The sequence below is a fragment of the Artemia sp. Qi Xiang Cuo genome, chromosome 7, assembly GCF_049724085.1.
Source record: "Artemia sp. Qi Xiang Cuo chromosome 7, ASM4972408v1, whole genome shotgun sequence".
NCBI lineage: Eukaryota > Metazoa > Arthropoda > Branchiopoda > Anostraca > Artemiidae > Artemia > Artemia sp. Qi Xiang Cuo.
Genome location: NC_142800.1, coordinates 59,039,306 through 59,057,478, shown reverse-complemented (window position 1 = coordinate 59,057,478; position 18,173 = coordinate 59,039,306). Strand labels below are relative to the sequence as shown.

Sequence of the window (18,173 nt, the reverse complement as noted above, 5' to 3'; positions counted from 1 at the left end):
CACCTTTTAAGCATCATTTGAGGTATGAAGGTGCATTATTTCTTAAAACTAACTTTTCCTGTTGCTATGCCATTGATCTGCGGAACCAGTTTTGCTCCCCTTCCCTTAGGGAACCAATAGGCAGACACCTTAAGCGGGTACTCGAGGTAAAATATGAAAGACTCTAGTCAATTTATTGTACGTTTTCAATCAGTAATAACCAGGGTTGCCACCGGTGACACTTTAGTGTCACTTTTGACACTTTTTTTTTAAATGGCATTTTTTGGGGCCCCTGACTTTTCGGGACACCCTTGGGACAGTTTTCAGCAAAAGTGGCACTTTTTTTGCTAAGTGACTCTATTTTATAAAAAAAAAGATTTTTTTCAGACAAAAACCGGAAGGAAAACCGTCAATGTAGATAGCCTATACATCAATTTCCTGTTTCTGTCAGTTAAGATCCATATCTTGTTTTTATCGACATTTAACATACCTCGTTTGACGCATCTAAAGATATTAGCGGTCTTTTTTTTTATCTTTCTTTGTCCTTTTTCGGTGACAATTGTTAAGAGAATAGAATACTCTTGGTTTTCGGAATTTTGTTTTTGTTCAGAGAAGAGTGTTCAAGTCTGGTAGAGTTATTTTCATCAAAAGGATAGTTCGGTTTCTTTTAACCGGTTTCTGAACAAAAGGATAGTTGAATTATATTATAACCGCTAGGAGGATATATTGATGAAAATAAAAGATCAAAGTATTTATGCCGTTTCTTCGTCTCAGTGAATGGAAAGCTATACTTAAAAAATAACTTCGTATTCCGAGTCAGTGTTTTGATTAAGGCTAGCCTAGCATCGAGTCTAGTTTCGGATACTGAAGAAAATAGAAGATCAGGTTTGCGTCTTATATAACTGAATTCTCTACCCAACCTTAATGCTTGGATACAGGATAGCTCTCTATTCAGTAAATTTCACGCAGTTCATATTATTGACTTACGAATAAATTAAACATACCACTCGATACCCTTTTTTATGCTCTTTCCATATTATGCTTTTCTTATGCACATTAGGGGGAGGGGGGTAAAGTTTAAAATTACCTCTCATTTACATTAGAAATAAAATTTACCCCCTCCCCTCTAATATGCAAATATATACCCTGAATCGGTATATATAGGGTGGGTATAAAATTCATTTCCGACATATATGATTATTATATTTGGAAAGAGCATAAAAAAGGCATCGAGTGGTATGTTTACTTTATTCGTAAGTCAATACTAATGAATGTTAATTTTGTGTTAATGATGAAATTATTATTATAAATGTAGGCCCCGTTCTCAGATATCTCATGGGTGACTTAGTCAGAAAATTAAAAAAGAAGAAAGGGAAGACACTGAAGGTAAACTGTACGGAAAAATCATAGATTAAGAAAACAGAAATTAATAATTACATTCTTCATTCAGTGTTGATGAAAAACAAGATTCAACAACTTCTAAATGAAGGATTAGTTCAAAGACAATTTTTTTTAATGCATATACTACTACTACTACTACTACTACTACTAAGAACTCACGGGATAACGAAGCTTCCTGAGACCAACACAACTACGCACGCTCTCAATAAAGCCTCCCTCTTTACACTTTCCCAGGAAGTTCCCATTTCCATATATATATATGTATATATATATATATATATATATATATATATATATATATATATATATATATATATATATATAATATATATGATATATATATATATATATATATATCATATATATTTATATATATATATATATATATATATATATATATATATATATATATATATATATATATATATATATATATATATATATATATATATATATATATATATATATATATATATATATATATATATATATATATATATATATATATATATATATATATATATATATATATATATATATTTATGATAGTTAATGAAAACAATCATTAAATTGATTAGACAGTCGTAACTGTCTTTCACAACAATATTCATTTTTCTTCTGATCAGTTTCAAAGTATATAGCTTTATTTGTGTTTGCTTTGACATTTAAGTTTTAGCGTTCATAAATGGGTAATAATTTTAATGAAGTCCACTTACGCCGGAATTTGGATCTAAAATGTAATTAATTTCTAAGGTTTATAACTTTTGACAGTATAATATGTTTATTGGGAGGTTTCATGTAGCGTGATAGTTTAAAATGAAGATCTGTATAACAAAAGATCTATTATAAGGTTTTGATGATAATTAAGCATTATGTAAAGGATAGACCTAAAGCCCTTAAGTTCAGCAAGTTTTATGACCATGAAAGCCAATTGGAGGAGCGCCATAGGAGCTATCCTTTAAGCAGAGACCCTAGTGTCTGAAGAGATCCTAGTGTCCATGATGAATTTTATGACACAGTATGAGCTAACCGAAATCTGAATACAGACACGGTGTTACTATTACAAAATTAGTCTATGTGTATATGATATTGAGCAAAAGGGCATGTAAGTCAGGATAAAAAGATCAAAAGAAAGGAGCGAGTGAATAAAGAAACTACTTTTAAAAATTGAGTGAAAATAATGAAAACCTACCCAATGTGTCACTGATACTACTAATAACAACTCATTGCAGCACTAAGCCACCTGAGGCCAGCACAGTTGAGCACGCTCCTCCTTCAGCCAAAAAAAAGCTCCACTCTTTCAATCTTCCCAAGAAGGTCCAATTTCTTTTTAATCCTTCAATATTGACTCCACCTGGCCCATTCGGGGACAATCCGTGTATTGTTTGACCCCAAATAAATTGTCAAAAATGACAATAACTTGCCAAAAAATCTTTTACAATCTTTCATCCTTCATCCGTAAGAAGTGTCCTACCCCTCTCAAATTTTCTATCAGTATAGCCCTTGAAAGCGGGAACCACATTTTTCGTTTAATTTGTTGTTTGACATACGGTCAGTCAAACGGTACCTAGAACACATACTTGTTTTAACGAGTATCTAGACCATTCCTCTGAAAAACATTTATTAAATCTTCCTGTGCCTTTCGTAGCGCCCACATTTCAGAGCCCTGTCCTATCACCGTTATTACTGTAGCTTCCAATGTTCTAATATTAGTTTTCAACCTTATCTTCCTATTCCTCCAAACTTTTTTACAACATAATATTTTTGGGGTGGGGGGGGGGGGTACGAAAAAAATTAAAAAAACGAATATAAAATTATTTTATATTATTTTTTTTTAAGCTTTAGTTAGTCGGACAAATATTTCTGGGGTGGGATTCAAACCCCCCCCCTGGATACGGCCTTGTATCTACATAATCTAAGTCTAGGAGAGTTTTACCTTCCCGTTTGATTCCATGTTCTCCCATAGCATTCGCTGTCCTTAGGGCAAGCCCATCATAATATTCCATATAAACGAGGATAGGATACAACCGTACTGAACTCCTTATTCAACACCAAACTAGCTACTAGCCTTACTTACTACCTTAACTGCAGCGATATTGTTCTCATACATAGCTCTAATTATGTTGATATATTCGCACAAGGATGGTATTTTCACAGAAGCTCCTCTATTGGCTTCTTCTCAGATATTTATTTATTTGAAAATTTGCTCAACGTATCCGCTGCCTATCCTAAAACCATAAATATCCTTTATTAAGAAATTATGTACAACATCTTCTATTCTAACAAATATCGTCATGGTAAGTAATTTGCTTTGTACAGAAATCAGGCTACTGCCTCAATAATAACCTCACTTCCTCTCATCATCTTTCTTATGAAGGGTTTTAATTAAAGTTTTCCTAAGATCCCAAGACTCTTCCCTTTTTTCGAGACTCATATTCATAATTCAATTATTTGTCCCTAACTTAAGAACCATCATATTTTTAAAAATCATTGGCAAGACTATCAACACCTGATGCCTCATTATTTTTACATCCTTTTAGCACCGTCTCTACCTCCTCTGCAAAATAAATCTTCATTTACTTCCAAATTGTCAAAAAATTCCCTTCTTTTTTTTATCATATCCTGCAACTTCATCACAGTCTAACATATTCTCAAAATGTTCTGAACACATCTCTTTTTTTTTTTTTATATTTTCTTATCACTAATTTAGTATTTACTAGTTTATATTTTTAACTGGAACAGGTCGAGAATGAGTTCTTCCTCTCAATTTGTTAATATGCCAAAACATTATTTTACTTTTATGCCGTCTGCTCGCATCTTCCTTATCCTTTGCAATTTTATCCATTACCTCCATTTCACACGTCCTTAGTCAAAACTTCGTACATAGTCAACATCCTTCACCAGAGTCTCGTATTATTAATCAGTCAAAAACCTCCCGTCCTCTTTTTTACCCCAGGTTTAAAAAGTTTTTGGCAAAATTCCTATTTGCATTTCTAACGCTCCTTCCCAAGACACCTTCTTCCATTTCATGAGGTTTAAGGTTTGGATAAGCATAGGTATATATTAACACACTATTCAGGTAGCTAGCTAGAAATAAATTTATCTCTATAGTCAGAATTGAATCCTGAATCCAAATTTCACATCAATTTGCATCGGAAATGAACTTTACCCCCACCCTCCTCATGTGCAAATATATACCCTGAATTGGTGTATACATAGGGGGGGGATAAAGTTCAGTTGCCACTTAAAAGCATGTTAAATTTCGATTCAGGATGCAATTCTGACTATTGAGGTAAGTTTATTTCTTAGCTAACTGAATACTCTGTTAATATAAACCTTACCAAAATTTTTTTCTAAAGCAATTGGCAAGTTGTTTTCCTGTTGCAAGTAACTACTCGATCTTTAAGTAGATCGTGATCATAACTTGCATAACCCTTTTTAGCCTTGATCAAAGAAGATTCAGCCTCATTGTCGATGTCCAATGAGAATTTTCTTCAGTGATTCTAATGATTTATTTTGTTTTTTTTCAATAGCCAGTGATTTGAATTTTGACAAAACAGTATTTTACTTTAATGTCCGGTTTTTGGTTTATTTTGTCTGGTTTCAGTCTTGAAAACACAATCCTAGTTATTTAAGTAGACCAAAGTCAGACAAATTTTTTTTTCTAAATTTATGAAATGTATATACATATATTTTAAACCTTATAAAGAAATATTGAGCAAAATTGTGTAGCTTAAAACAGTTTTCTTGCGCTCCATTTAAGCACAACATCTATTTTACAAGTTTTTATAACACAAATATTTTTAAGGGTCATCAAAGGTCAGAACAGAACCCTCTAAAGGGAAAAGTAGTGGAGGTAGGTACTTCAAAACACCTTCCCATGACATAATTGAGTCTGTAGATCTATCCCTGAAAATTTCATATTCCTAACCTAACCCTTTTCCAAGAAAGCAAAAAGTAGATAAACTAAAATTTTACTGAAACACTATTGTGCAAGCTTTAACTTTAGTTATACTGAGACTTTTAAAGTTTATCAAATATCAGTACCCTCTGAAAAGAGAAGGAGTGGAGTTAGGTACTTCAAAATATCTTCCCAGGACAAACGTTGGTCTGTAGACTAAATCTACCCGTTCATTTTCCTGAGTTAACCATTTTCCAACAGAGCTAATAATAGCCTGTTTAGATTTTTATCCTAAATTATGCACAGTAAGGTATTTCTACTTGTACTTGTATCTCAACGTATTTGTTGGCTACTAGTATCTAAGTCAAGATACAGACATGGTCACTGCTTCTGGGAGCATGATGAGAAGATATCTAATGTGAAGGTAAATCCTTGGCTACACACAAGTTTTTAAATTCAGTTTTTGAATTGGCATTATCAAACATTTCATGGTAACAAACTTTATGTAAGGAGCAACCTATCTAAATAGTAAGAAAAAATATGAAAATGGAAAAGAAGAAAAATAAGAAAAAAAAAGATTTCATTAGACACTGTCGCTTTCCCTAAAAAATAAACATGTTTCGATACAAAAACTGCAATGGAAATTCGGAAGTTCTTCTCAAAAGTGGGCATTCAATCTTCTGTCCCAGATTTTGCTGCTAAGAGCAAAAAAACTGACTTGGAGCAAAGTGAATTTGAGGAGAAGCTGAAGAAAAAGAATGGGACCTTGAGCGAAGGCAGAAACAGAACAACAGAAAGAACTGATTGAACCCAACTGTGAATCTAGTTCTTGTGGCCCGGTCCTCAGAGATATTGAGATGGATGAAAGTGCAGCTGAACCTTCATACACCAATGATAGTGATAAGCCTAGTTCTAAATACAAAAAGAGTGTAAAAAAGCTTCTAAAATATACTGGTATAAGGTTGTTAAACCCGAAACTGAGAGAGTGGATTCAGCCTAGCTCAAAAAGTTACAAACTATTGTAAGCATTGTGATAAAATACTCGCAGCAAGTGCATCAAACTTGGAAAAGCATGCTTCTCCCAAAATTCACCTGACAAGAATGCAATCACTAAAAAATCAAGCAACAGTAGTAGACGGGGAAGCTGGTGAATTTAGGTTTATTGGAAAAGCAAAAGAGAAGGCTATAATTGCAAGACAGGCAATTACACTTGAAATTCCAATGACTGCTTGGATAGTATCAAACAATAAGGAAATTTCAACCATGTATTCTTTGCCTTTTCTTATTAAAAAGTTTATACCACACTCCTCTATTTTAAAAAATATTGCATGTGGAAGAACAAAAACTACTTTCATTCTAAAAAACATAATTGCTCCATATGATATTGACCAACTTAGTCTTAAACTTCGTGCCTGCAATGTTTCATTAATTATTGATTAAAGTACAGATAAATAGGCACAAAGTTTCTAGTTATGATAGCTCGTCATTATGACATAAGTATTTCTGAAGTAAAAGAGGACTTTCTTGCTCCCCCAGTCGTTACTGATGCTTATGCTGCTGGCTTGAACAAACTCATTTATTAACTATTAAGAGGTAGAAAAATTCCTTTGAAGAATCTTGTGGGATTTGCGTCAGATAATGCAAGCGTTATGCTCGGCAAGAATAATGGACTTGCTGCTCAAATCAAAAAAGACGTTCCATGGCTCTCAGTTTTTGGTTGCATATGTCACAGCTTTGCATTATGCTCTGCTGCAGCCTGTGAAAAGCTTCCTGCAGAAATTGTAAGGTTCAGCAACGACATCTACACCTATGTCTCCAACAGTGCTAAGCGGCTAAGAGAGTTCAAGGAATTCCAAGAATTTTGCAATGTTGCAGAGCATGCTTTGCTTTACCCCTCTGCCACTAGATGGCTCGCTTTTGAGGCAGTAGCTGATAGCTTGTTGGAGCAGTGGGAGGCTTTGATTTTGTTTTTCACTATTCCTGCACAGGAAGGAAGAGATCCGCAAGCCGCCAAATTGTATGGAGCTTTGAAAGACCCATCTGTACAACTGAATTATTTTTTTTTGGCCTATGTTCTTCCAACATCCAACAGGCTTAACTTAGAATTTCAAAGCACTGAAGTTAAAGTCCACCGACTACTCAAATGTGTTGGGGAAACATTAACAGAACTTGCGCGGAATTTTATCAATGATGAAGGATTCACTCTTGCTGAAGGATCACCATTTGCAATTAACTTCACAAACCCTAGGAACTTTAAGAACTTGGAAAAAGAAATTTACTTTGGAGCTCAGTTCGAAGTATTTGTTTTTGGCAGCATTTAAAAAGGGACAGTAGATGACCGGCGACTCGCTTCCATTAAAAAAAACTGTCTCATATTCTACATAGCTTTATTCAGTGAAATTGAAACTCGTATTGACAGTGAAGATCCACTTTTAAAAATGTTAGACTGGTTGTCTCCCAAAACAGCAATGTCAGGCCAGGTTCCCTCCATCATAGCTTTATTCCGGCATTTCCAACCTTGCTTTGAAGAGAGTATCAACGTAGAATTATTGAACAGGGAATGGAGACGTCTTCCCCTTTTAAAAGATGAGCTTGATGCTGCTAAAAGTTCAGTCCAGAAATTTTGGAATTGTCTTTCATCAATCGAAGATGTAACTGGAGATTCAGCTTTCATTGCCTCGCCAAAGTTAATGCGGGTAATGATGAGCTTACTACACAGTAGTGCCACTGAAGAGCGGCAATTCACAACCTAAAAATGGTCAAAACCCCGTTTAGGAATCGACTTCTCCCTGACACGATCTCTGACATCATTCACGTCAAGAGGGAGGTGCCGGATGCTGAACAATGGAATGTCCCCGACAAGCTCATTACCCGTGCAAAGAAATGGAAGAAGTCTGATTCAAGTACTTCATTTGGTAACTATTCAGGTTGTGATTAGATTAGATGATTGGATGATATAGCTGTCTTATAGCTGTCACAGTTAACCCAACTGTGAATCTAGTTCTTGTGGCTCAGTGCTCGGAGATATTGAGATGGATGAAAGTGCAGCTGAACCTTCATACACCAATGATAGCGATAAGCCTAGTTCTAAATGCAGAAAGAGCGTAAAAAAGCTTCGAAAATATACTAGTAAAAGGTTGTTAAACCCGAAACTAAGAGAGTGGATTCAGCCAAGCTCAAAAAGTTACAAACTATATTGTAAGCATTCTGATAAAATACTTGCAGCAAGTGTATCAAACTTGGAAAAGCATGCTTCTCCCAGAATTCACCTGACAAGAATGCAATCACTAAAAAATCAAGCAACAGTAGTAGACGGGGACGCTGGTGAATTGAGGTTGATTGGAAAAGCAAAAGAGAAGGCTATAATTGCAAGACAGGCAATTATACTTGAAATTCTAATGGCTGCTTGGATGGTATCAAACAATAAGGAAATTTCATCCATGGATTCTTTGCCTGGTCTTATTAAAAAGTTTATACCACACTCCTTTATTGTAAAACATATTGCATGTGGAAGAACAAAAACTACTTGCATTCTAAAAAACATAATAGCTCCATATGCTATTGACCAACTTAGTCTTAAAATTCGTGCCTGCGATGTTTCATTAATTATTGATTAAAGTACAGATAAATAGGCACAAAGTTTCTAGTTATGATAGCTCGTCATTATGACATAAGTATTTCTGAAGTAAAAGAGGACTTTCTTGATCTCCCAGTCGTTACTGATGCTTCTGCTGCTGGCTTGAAGAAACTCATTTATGAAGTATTCAGAGGTAGAAACATTCCTTTGGAGAATCGTGTGGGATTTGCGTCAGGTAATGCAAGCGTTATGCTCGGCAAGAATAATGGACTTGCTGCTCAAATCAAGAAATACATTTCATGGCTCTCAGTCTTTGGTTGCATATGTCACAGCTTTGCATTATGCTCTGCTGCAGCCTGTGAAAAGCTTCCTGCAGAAATTGTGAAGTTCAGCAACGACATCTACAACTATGTCTCCAACAGTGCTAAGCGGCTAAGAGAGTTCAAGAAATTCCAAGAATTTTGCAATGTTGCAGAGCATGCTTTGCTTTACTCCTCTACCAATAGATGGCTCGCTTTTGAGACAGTAGCTGATCGCTTGTTAGAGCACTGGAAGGCTTTGATTTTGTTTTTCACTATTCCTGCACAGGAAAGAAGAGATCCGCAAGCCGCCAAATTGTATGGAGATTTGAAAGACCCATCTGTAAAACTGAATTATTTCTTTTTGGCCTATGTTCTTCCAACAGTCAACAGGCTTAACTTAGAATTTCAAAGCACTGAAGTTAAAGTCCACCGACTACTCAAATGTGTTGGGGAAACATTAACAGAAATTGCGCGGAATTTTATCAATGATGAAGGATTCACTCTTGCTAAAGGATCACCATTTGCAATTAACTTCACAAACCCTAGGAACTTTAAGAACTTGGAAAAGAGATTTACTTTGGAGCTCACTTCAAAGTATTTGTTTTTGACAGCATTGAAAAAGGGACATTAGATGACCGGCGACTCGCTTCCATTAAAAAAAACTATCTCATACTCTACATAGCTTTATGCAGTGAAATTGAAACTCCTATTAACAGGGAAGATCCACTTTTAAAAATGTTAGACTGGTTGTCTCGCAAAACAGCAATGTCAGGCCAGGGTTCCTCGATCATAGCTTTATTTCGGCATTTCGACCCTTGCTTTGAAGAGAGTATTAACGTAGTATTGTTGAACAAGGAATGGAGACATCTTCCCCTTTTAAAAGATGAGATTGATGCTGCTAAAGGTTCAGTCCAGAAATTTTGGAATTGTCATTCATCAATCGAAGATGGAACTGGAGATCCAGCTTTCACAGCCTTGCCAAAGTTATGCGGGTAATGATGAGCTTGCTACACAGTAGTGCCTCTGAAGAGCGGCAATTTTCAACCCTAAAAATGGTCAAAACCCCGTTTAGGAATCGACTTCTCCCTGACACGATCTCTGACATCATGCACGTCAAGAGGGAGGTGCCGGACGCTGAACAATTGAATGTCCCCGAGAAGCTCATTACCAGTGCAAAAAATAGGATGAATTCTGATTCAAGTACTTCATTTGGTAACTATTCAGGTTGTGATTAGATTAGATGATTGGATGATATAGCTGTCTTATAGCTGTCACAGTTAACCCAACTGTGAATCTAGTTCTTGTGGCTCAGTGCTCGGAGATATTGAGATGGATGAAAGTGCAGCTGAACCTTCATACACCAATGATAGCGATAAGCCTAGTTCTAAATACAGAAAGACTGTAAAAAAGCTTCGAAAACATACTGATAAAAGGTTGTTACACCCGAAACTGAGAGAGCGGATTCAGCCTAGCTCAAAAAGTTACAAAATATATTGTAAGCATTGTGATAAAATACTCGCAGCAAGTGTATCTAACTTGGAAAAGCATGCTTCTACCAAAATTCACCTGACAAGAATGCAATCACTAAAAAATCAAGTAACAGTAGTAGACGGGGAAGCTGGTGAATTGAGGCTTATTGGAGAAGCAAAGGAGAAGGCTATAATTGCAAGACAGGCAATTAGACTTGAAATTCTAATGGCTGCTTGAATAGTATCAAACAATAAGGAAATTTCAACTATGGATTCTTTGCCTGGTCTTATGAAAAAGTTTATACCAAACTCCTCTATTGTAAAACATATACCATGCGGAAGAACAAAAACCACTTGCATTCTAAAAAACGTAATTGCTCCATATGCTATTGACCGACTTAGTCTTAAACTTCGTGCCTGCAATTTTTCATTAATTATTGATGAAAGTACAGATAAATAGGCACAAAGTTTCTAGTTATGATAGCTCGTCATTATGACATAAGTATTTCTGAAGTAAAAGAGGACTTTCTTGATCTCCCAGTCGTTACTGATGCTTCTGCTGCTGGCTTGAAGAAACTCATTTATGAAGTATTCAGAGGTAGAAACATTCCTTTGAAGAATCTTGTGGGATTTGCGTCAGATAATGCAAGCGTTATGCTCGGCAAGAATAATGGACTTGCTGCTCAAATCAAGAAAGACGTTCCATGGCTCTCAGTTTTTGGTTGTATATGTCACAGCTGTGCATTATGCTCTGCTGCAGCCTGTGAAAAGCTTCCTGCAGAAATTGTAAGGTTCAGCAACAACATCTACACCTATGTCTCCAACAGTGCTAAGCGGCTAAGAGAATTCAAGGAATTCCAAGAATTTTGCAATGTTGCAGAGCATGCTTTGCTTTACCCCTCTGCCACTAGATGGCTCGCTTTTGAGGCAGTAGCTGATCGCTTGTTGGAGCAGTGGGAGGCTTTGATTTTGTTTTTCACTATTCCTGCACAGGAAGGAAGAGATCCGCAAGCCGCCAAATTGTATGGAGATTTGAAAGACCCATCTGTAAAACTGAATTATTTCTTTTTGGCCCACGTTTTTCCAACATCCAACAGGCTTAACTTACAATTTCAAATCACTGAAGTTAAAGTCTACCGACAAATCAAATGTGTTGTGGAAACATTAAAAGAACTTACTCGGAACTGTATCAATGATAAAGGATTAACTCTTGCTAAGGGATCACCATTTGCAATTAACTTCACAAACCCTAGGAACTTTAAGAACTTGGAAAAAGAAATTTACTTTGGAGCTCAGTTCGAAATGTTTGTTTTGGACAGCATTAAAAAAGGGACATTAGATGACCGGCGAATCGCTTCCATTAAAAAAAACTATCTCATACTCTACATATCTTTATGCAGTGAAATTGAAACTCCTATTAACAGGGAAGATCCACTTTTAAAAATGTTAGACTGGTTGTCTCGCAAAACAGCAATGTCAGGCCAGGTTTCCTCGATCATAGCTTTATTTCGGCATTTCGACCCTTGCTTTGAAGAGAGTATTAACGTAGTATTGTTGAACAGGGACTGGAGACATCTTCCCTTTTTAAAAGATGAGCTTGATGCTGCTAAAGGTTCAGTCCAGAAATTTTGGAATTGTCTTTGATCAATCGAAGATGGAACTGGAGATCCAGCTTTCACTGCCTTGCCAAAGTTTATGCGGGTAATGATGAGCTTGCCACACAGTAGTGCCTCTGCAGAGCGGCAATTTACAACCCTAAAAATGGTCAAAGCCCCGTTTAGGAATCGACTTCTCCCTGACATGATCTCTGACATTATTCACGTCAAGAGGGAGGTGCCAGACGCTGAACAATAGAATATCCCCGAGAAGCTCATTACCCGTGCAAAAAATAGGAAGAATTCTAATTCGAGTACTTCATTTGGTAACTATTCAGGTTGTGATTAGATGATTGGATGATATAACTTTCTTATTAGACAGATCTTATGAAACAGGTTACATGGCATAGCTGTCTTGTTGTTTTTCAACTAGTTTTGCCAAATGGATTATTTGAAGGAGTTTGTGTCCAAACCACAATTAGTTGTGTTTATCGTAGGGTCATCTATAGCTGCAATCTATGCTCTTGGCATTCTCTTCAGCATTTTTGGAGAAAAGAAAAACTTCAAGTACCTGAATGCACTGTAATGATCCAGATGTCCATTTTATGGAAAAAACTGGATGAAAAACTCTCAATGTTGACAAGTATTGCTGTCCCTTTTTTCCGCTTTCTCAAAATAAAAAAGCTGAAGGTTTTTCCTCTTTTTTTCGTTCCTTTTTCACGCTATGAACAAAGACTGCTCAGAAAAAAAGAAAAGAAAGTACTCTGTGGGACGAATTCCCATTTTATACAGTAAGCAACATTTGTTTTTTAGCGGGTTCTTAGGAGGGGGCCTGGAAAGTTGATAGGAGTGGAAGTGCTGCGCAAAGCCGAGAATCAGCACCGACTAAGTAAAATCAATATTTCTTTTTTATAGTTGATAGATGGCATTAGATCCGACATTTCATGTTGGATAATTTAAAGATGCGGGAAACCACGCAGGGGTGACCCCACGCGGCTTGGCGAATATTTTAAATTTGAAAAGCTTGATGATATGAGTGCGAGCGACGCGAAGCGTCGCGAGCAGCAAATTTTTTGAAAATGACACTTTTTATACAAAATTGACACTATTCTGCCACCGAAAGTGGCACCAAAAAAACCTGCTGAGTGACAACCCTGGTAATAACAGTGCACTAGTAGCACAAGCACATATCGTTGTGAAAGTGAAGATGAAAGTGAAACCCCATTTTGATAGATCATTAAGGCCAATATATTTTATTGATATTAACAGTTAATGTTAATTAAAAGTAAAAACATAATAGTAGTCAAGGTGAAGTAAATGTGTAATGAGTTCGACTTCTATGTTGCAATATTAGCGTCAAATTTCTAATCAGCCACTTTAAAAATCCAAAAATACGAATTTTTGTGGATAAATCTGTTCGTGAAATATATTTTGAAATCCTATATTGTAATATTTGACTCGGATTTTTAAACGAGTTTCCCTAAATACTATCTTAGGAGAGCCCTATTTATGGAGGTTCTATTCTGAAACCATCATAGAAATACCCCCCTGCCTATAATTATCGTTCGCGGTTAACTAACACCAGGGAAATTACCCCCCCCCCTCTCCACCGGTAAATCAAAACACCAAACAGGGTCCGATAACTTCTTGAAAATTTTATTTACTTAAACTTCTGCTTGCTTATTTGAAATAAGAATTTCTGTCCATTTTAAATTTGCTGGATCTGATTTGGAGTTTGAATCCATCTCACTAACATTAAAAAAAAAAAAAAAAAACTACTTCAGACGGAAAAAATCTTCAGATGTACGCCTAGTGGACAGGTTCTTTATCGTAAACGGGGTGACTGGTATCATGTATTATGGATGTCGGTGCCAGACCAAGTCCACGGGAAGTATATAACAAACAAATATAAAAACAGCCAGCAACAAAAAACAAATAACAAAATAATGAAGTTTGGATTGTTCTTTTTTTTTTTCCTGTTTTTTTTTTTGTTTTTTTTTGTTTTTTTTTTATTCCCACCTCTTTTACTCTCAGTGACATTAACACTCTAAAAATTTTTAATTATTCTTAAATGTCATATGGCACTTCTTCCATAGTCGCCATAAATTTGATGTTTCCAAATTACTTTCTTTAATCTTTATCGTACCCTGCTATGATAAATCAACCTCAAAAATACGAAAAATTAACTATAAGAAAAAAAATAAACACTTTAGGATAATCTACACCATATATTCTGCCTGTATTTCGTAATATAGCAGGAAAATTCCTTCTTTTCGTCATTTTTCTTATTTGTTGCATTTTTCCATGGTTGCTCAACTTTACATGTGGGAAACTTTTCCGAGGGGGGGGGGGATTATGTGCAGGGGGGAATTTTACAGATGGCCAATTTTCTGGGTCGAATTTTCCCTGGTAAGGAACTTTCAGGGGAGAATTGTCCTCGGGGGAGGGGTATTTTCTAGAGGAGAATAAGCCGGACACCATTTATGGAATATATATAGAAGTTATGATTTGTTTGATTTTAGAATTTTATACTCAGATTTGTTATGAAAACCCTCAGAAAAACTGAAATTCCAGCCTTGGTAGAAAACCAACAATATTTGTCAAATATTTTATAACTGTAATATTAGTCCGTTGCGCAGTCATTGAAAAAAAAAAAAAAAAAAAATTGGACCCTCATCTATCATGCATTCATCATGTAAATCAATCACCATCAATAAAATACTCACTTAGTTTATTTTGGTTTGGGACAATGACGCTGTGATCCTGACCAATGGAGGTTGGAAACACAGCATTTGAACTGTTGATAAAATGGGATCGAAGACAGGGCGTACGCACGCCTGATAAAGAGGTCCCAATGGAAGCGTACACATCGTTGGCCAAATGAGGTCAGAGATGGAGGAGCATTTGTATGGCTGTCCGAACGGGTTCAGAGACGAAATGTGTGCATTATTAACCTACGAGGGTCAGAGATTCAGCAAGATAGAGCCTCACTTTGGGTGCCTCAATCATAAAGATTGAAAATCCTTGCATGTCAATAGGAAGATGTATCTAGTTCAGATCTCAATTAAAATGTTTCTATAAAGGCTCGGTTTGAAACAGACTTCTCATCATTTTGGGCTCTTGCCTCTCAGACAACGTGTACCATATCAACCTCAGAGGCACATTATGAGAATTTTTCCATTGTTTTGACTAAAATGGTTATCTTACGACTTCTATTCGCTAAGACTACGGGGATGTCCAGGGCCACATCAGGTATCAGTTTACCCTATAGTTGAATGAACCCTCTCCAAAGTTTAAATTCCTATTACCATCCGTCATATGTGATGAGGCGGAGGAAAAAACGAATTATAATACTATATTATATAATATTATATAATACTATATAATACTATTTATATAATACTATAAAAAACGAATTATAATACTATATTGGGCACGTTGGTATTTCTTAAGTCAACACTATTTCATTGACCTTTTGAGAATTCTGCAACATTTTAAATAATAAAGTCCGAGTAATTTCAGGTTTAATTAAAGAGCAAAGAATTTTTTTTATTTCAACATTATTTTACATCATTTTATTTTGACGAAAGCCTAGTGGTGAACGCATTAGCTAATTTTCGTTAAAGGTCATGTCAAACAAAACGATTCCAGTTTGATTTTGGCGTCAACCAAGGTAAGAAAATTATTACCAAAATTGAATATATTTTTTTTATTACTGTTCCTCGATTTAAAAATAAGTTTGATTCATAATGAATTAAACATACAATAAATATGTGGCATTAATCTCAACGAACGCTCTTTGACATGTAACGTTTTCTTACTTAAAAGTCTAAAAGTAGTGGTGTTCCAATTCAATTTTGGCACCAGTTTAGAGGAGGGCTTGTCTACTTTTCACCCAAACACTTCATCCAAAGGACAAAGAAGAGAATTTTACCGATACTAAGTAAAATCATGCTGGGTGTAGTTTTTGCAGTGGAAATAAGGTGAAATTACAGAGGCTTCCACAAAGATTAGTACAGGCACCTAGCACCATATCAGCGCTATGATTAGATAAGAATAGACCTAATCACATCAGTTCTTTATGAATTAAGTCTTTGGCCAAAAACAGCTGTTAAAATGAACTTCAATTTCTGTGTACTTTTTAAAAACATGATTCGAATTATTCTTAATGGTATAATTTACAAAGCTAATGTTACGCTGTCTTTAAATTTACTTTACAAGTTAATATAATAAAACTTAGTTATTAGTGACTCATATAATGAAAAAAATCCGAGTACTCACGAGACCCACGACCGTATTTTTGTCATCTTGATATGTTCTAAAAAAAAAAAAAAAAAAGAAAAAGCAATGTTTTTGTACAGGAGAATAACTCAAATGCCAGTGTTAGATTTTAATATGCAACAGCGGGTATAGATCAGTTACCGCTGGCTTGGGGGGGGGGGTTACATGATTAGAGAAACAAAAACCAAAAAATAGACAAATCTATCATAGTTGAATTTAGATTTTGTCAAAGTTACCGAACTAATCCTCAGCCATTTTTAGGCTTTCAATAAGAAAGCCCTGATTTTTTTTTCTTTTAAAGTCAGGAAAAATGTAATTTTTGAAGACAAAAGTGCATGTAAAAAGTAGATTATTTAGAAAGAGTCAAATCAGACCAACAGCCACCAACATTATTGGCGTTGTTAAAATATCTCTGGAGAGAGCAATAATAGTTAAGACTGGTGAAACAGAGGGGGGGGGGCCCTAGGTAAAATTTGATTATGAGCACAAAGCAGCCATATTGTAAATTTTCTATACCTATCTAAGAAATACTAGTCAAAATGAAAGTAATTTATAGAAAAGTCCAGAGAATCTTGTTTATGCTTCTGTTGTTCGACAACATTTAAATCAAATTGTGAGGTTTGACTGAAAGGACAATATTCTAAAGAAAAACAAAAAAGGCTGGCACGTTTATTATACATTGTTCAGGTTTTCAGCACTTACACTGCTTTATCATTTCGAGGATTGGACTAATGACAACAATTACACGATTTTTGCATTAATCAGATGAATTGAAATTTCTAAAATTTATCAAAGCAAAAATAGCACACACAAATGTAACGTTTGACAATCTAAAAACATTTAAGAACCACTGCAAAGAGAGAAAATTAAAGAAAACAGAAATCAAGAAAAGAGAGACAATACAGAGAGGAAGCGCAAAATTAAGAACTAATAAGAGAGGAAACTCAAAGTTATCTGTAAAAAAGAAAAATAATACATAACATTATCTTTAGCCAGAAAAATTATAAAATTAATCACAGAGATTTAAATAATAATATTAGTTGTGTTTTTTTTTCATCTCTTTTTTAACTTGTGCTTTACATTGGTCCAAAGATAAGGGAACCACTTTAGCCAAAAGGATACGATAGGTATCTATTGACATCTTCTTCTAACTCGCCAATATTCTGCAAACTCATCTAGTCTAAACTAATTCATAATCAATAAAAGAGTTTGAAAAAAAAAATAACCTGCTTACTTTCGGAAGATTTCATACCGGGAAAAAGAAGAAAAAACAACATTCAATCATGATTAACATGGTTGTGGCCGTAGCTGCAATGTAGTAAGAATGAACCACGGCCCAAAGTAACCATACGTTAAAACATGTTTTAAAAAAAAGTTGTTAGCGAAAAAAATCGCAATTTCTAGCTGAATCAGAAACGGCAACTTTTATGTCGATTAGTCTTAATATTAAAATATTATTTCGAAAAAGAAAATTTATGCAAATTTCGAAAAGTAGCCTGAGGCCCCTAAAAATGGCATCAGATTGAAACAAAGTTGGAACTGCCATAACCGAAATCCATTACAATAAACTTAGAGTCCCATGGCTTAAAAAAAGGAAAATCAGTTTTTTATGGGTACATTGATGTGTCTTCTTTTTTTTCCCTAAAAAAAGCACATCATAGAGAGCTG

General features: G+C 35.2%; 1 protein-coding gene across 1 annotated transcript in view; it reads right to left on the bottom strand.

Moving 5' to 3' along the window:
• The window catches only part of LOC148950502 (ADP-dependent glucokinase), a 79,477-nt gene that overhangs the window by 6,925 nt on the left and 54,379 nt on the right, over positions 1-18,173 (bottom strand). The gene's annotated exons all lie outside the window — the stretch shown is intronic.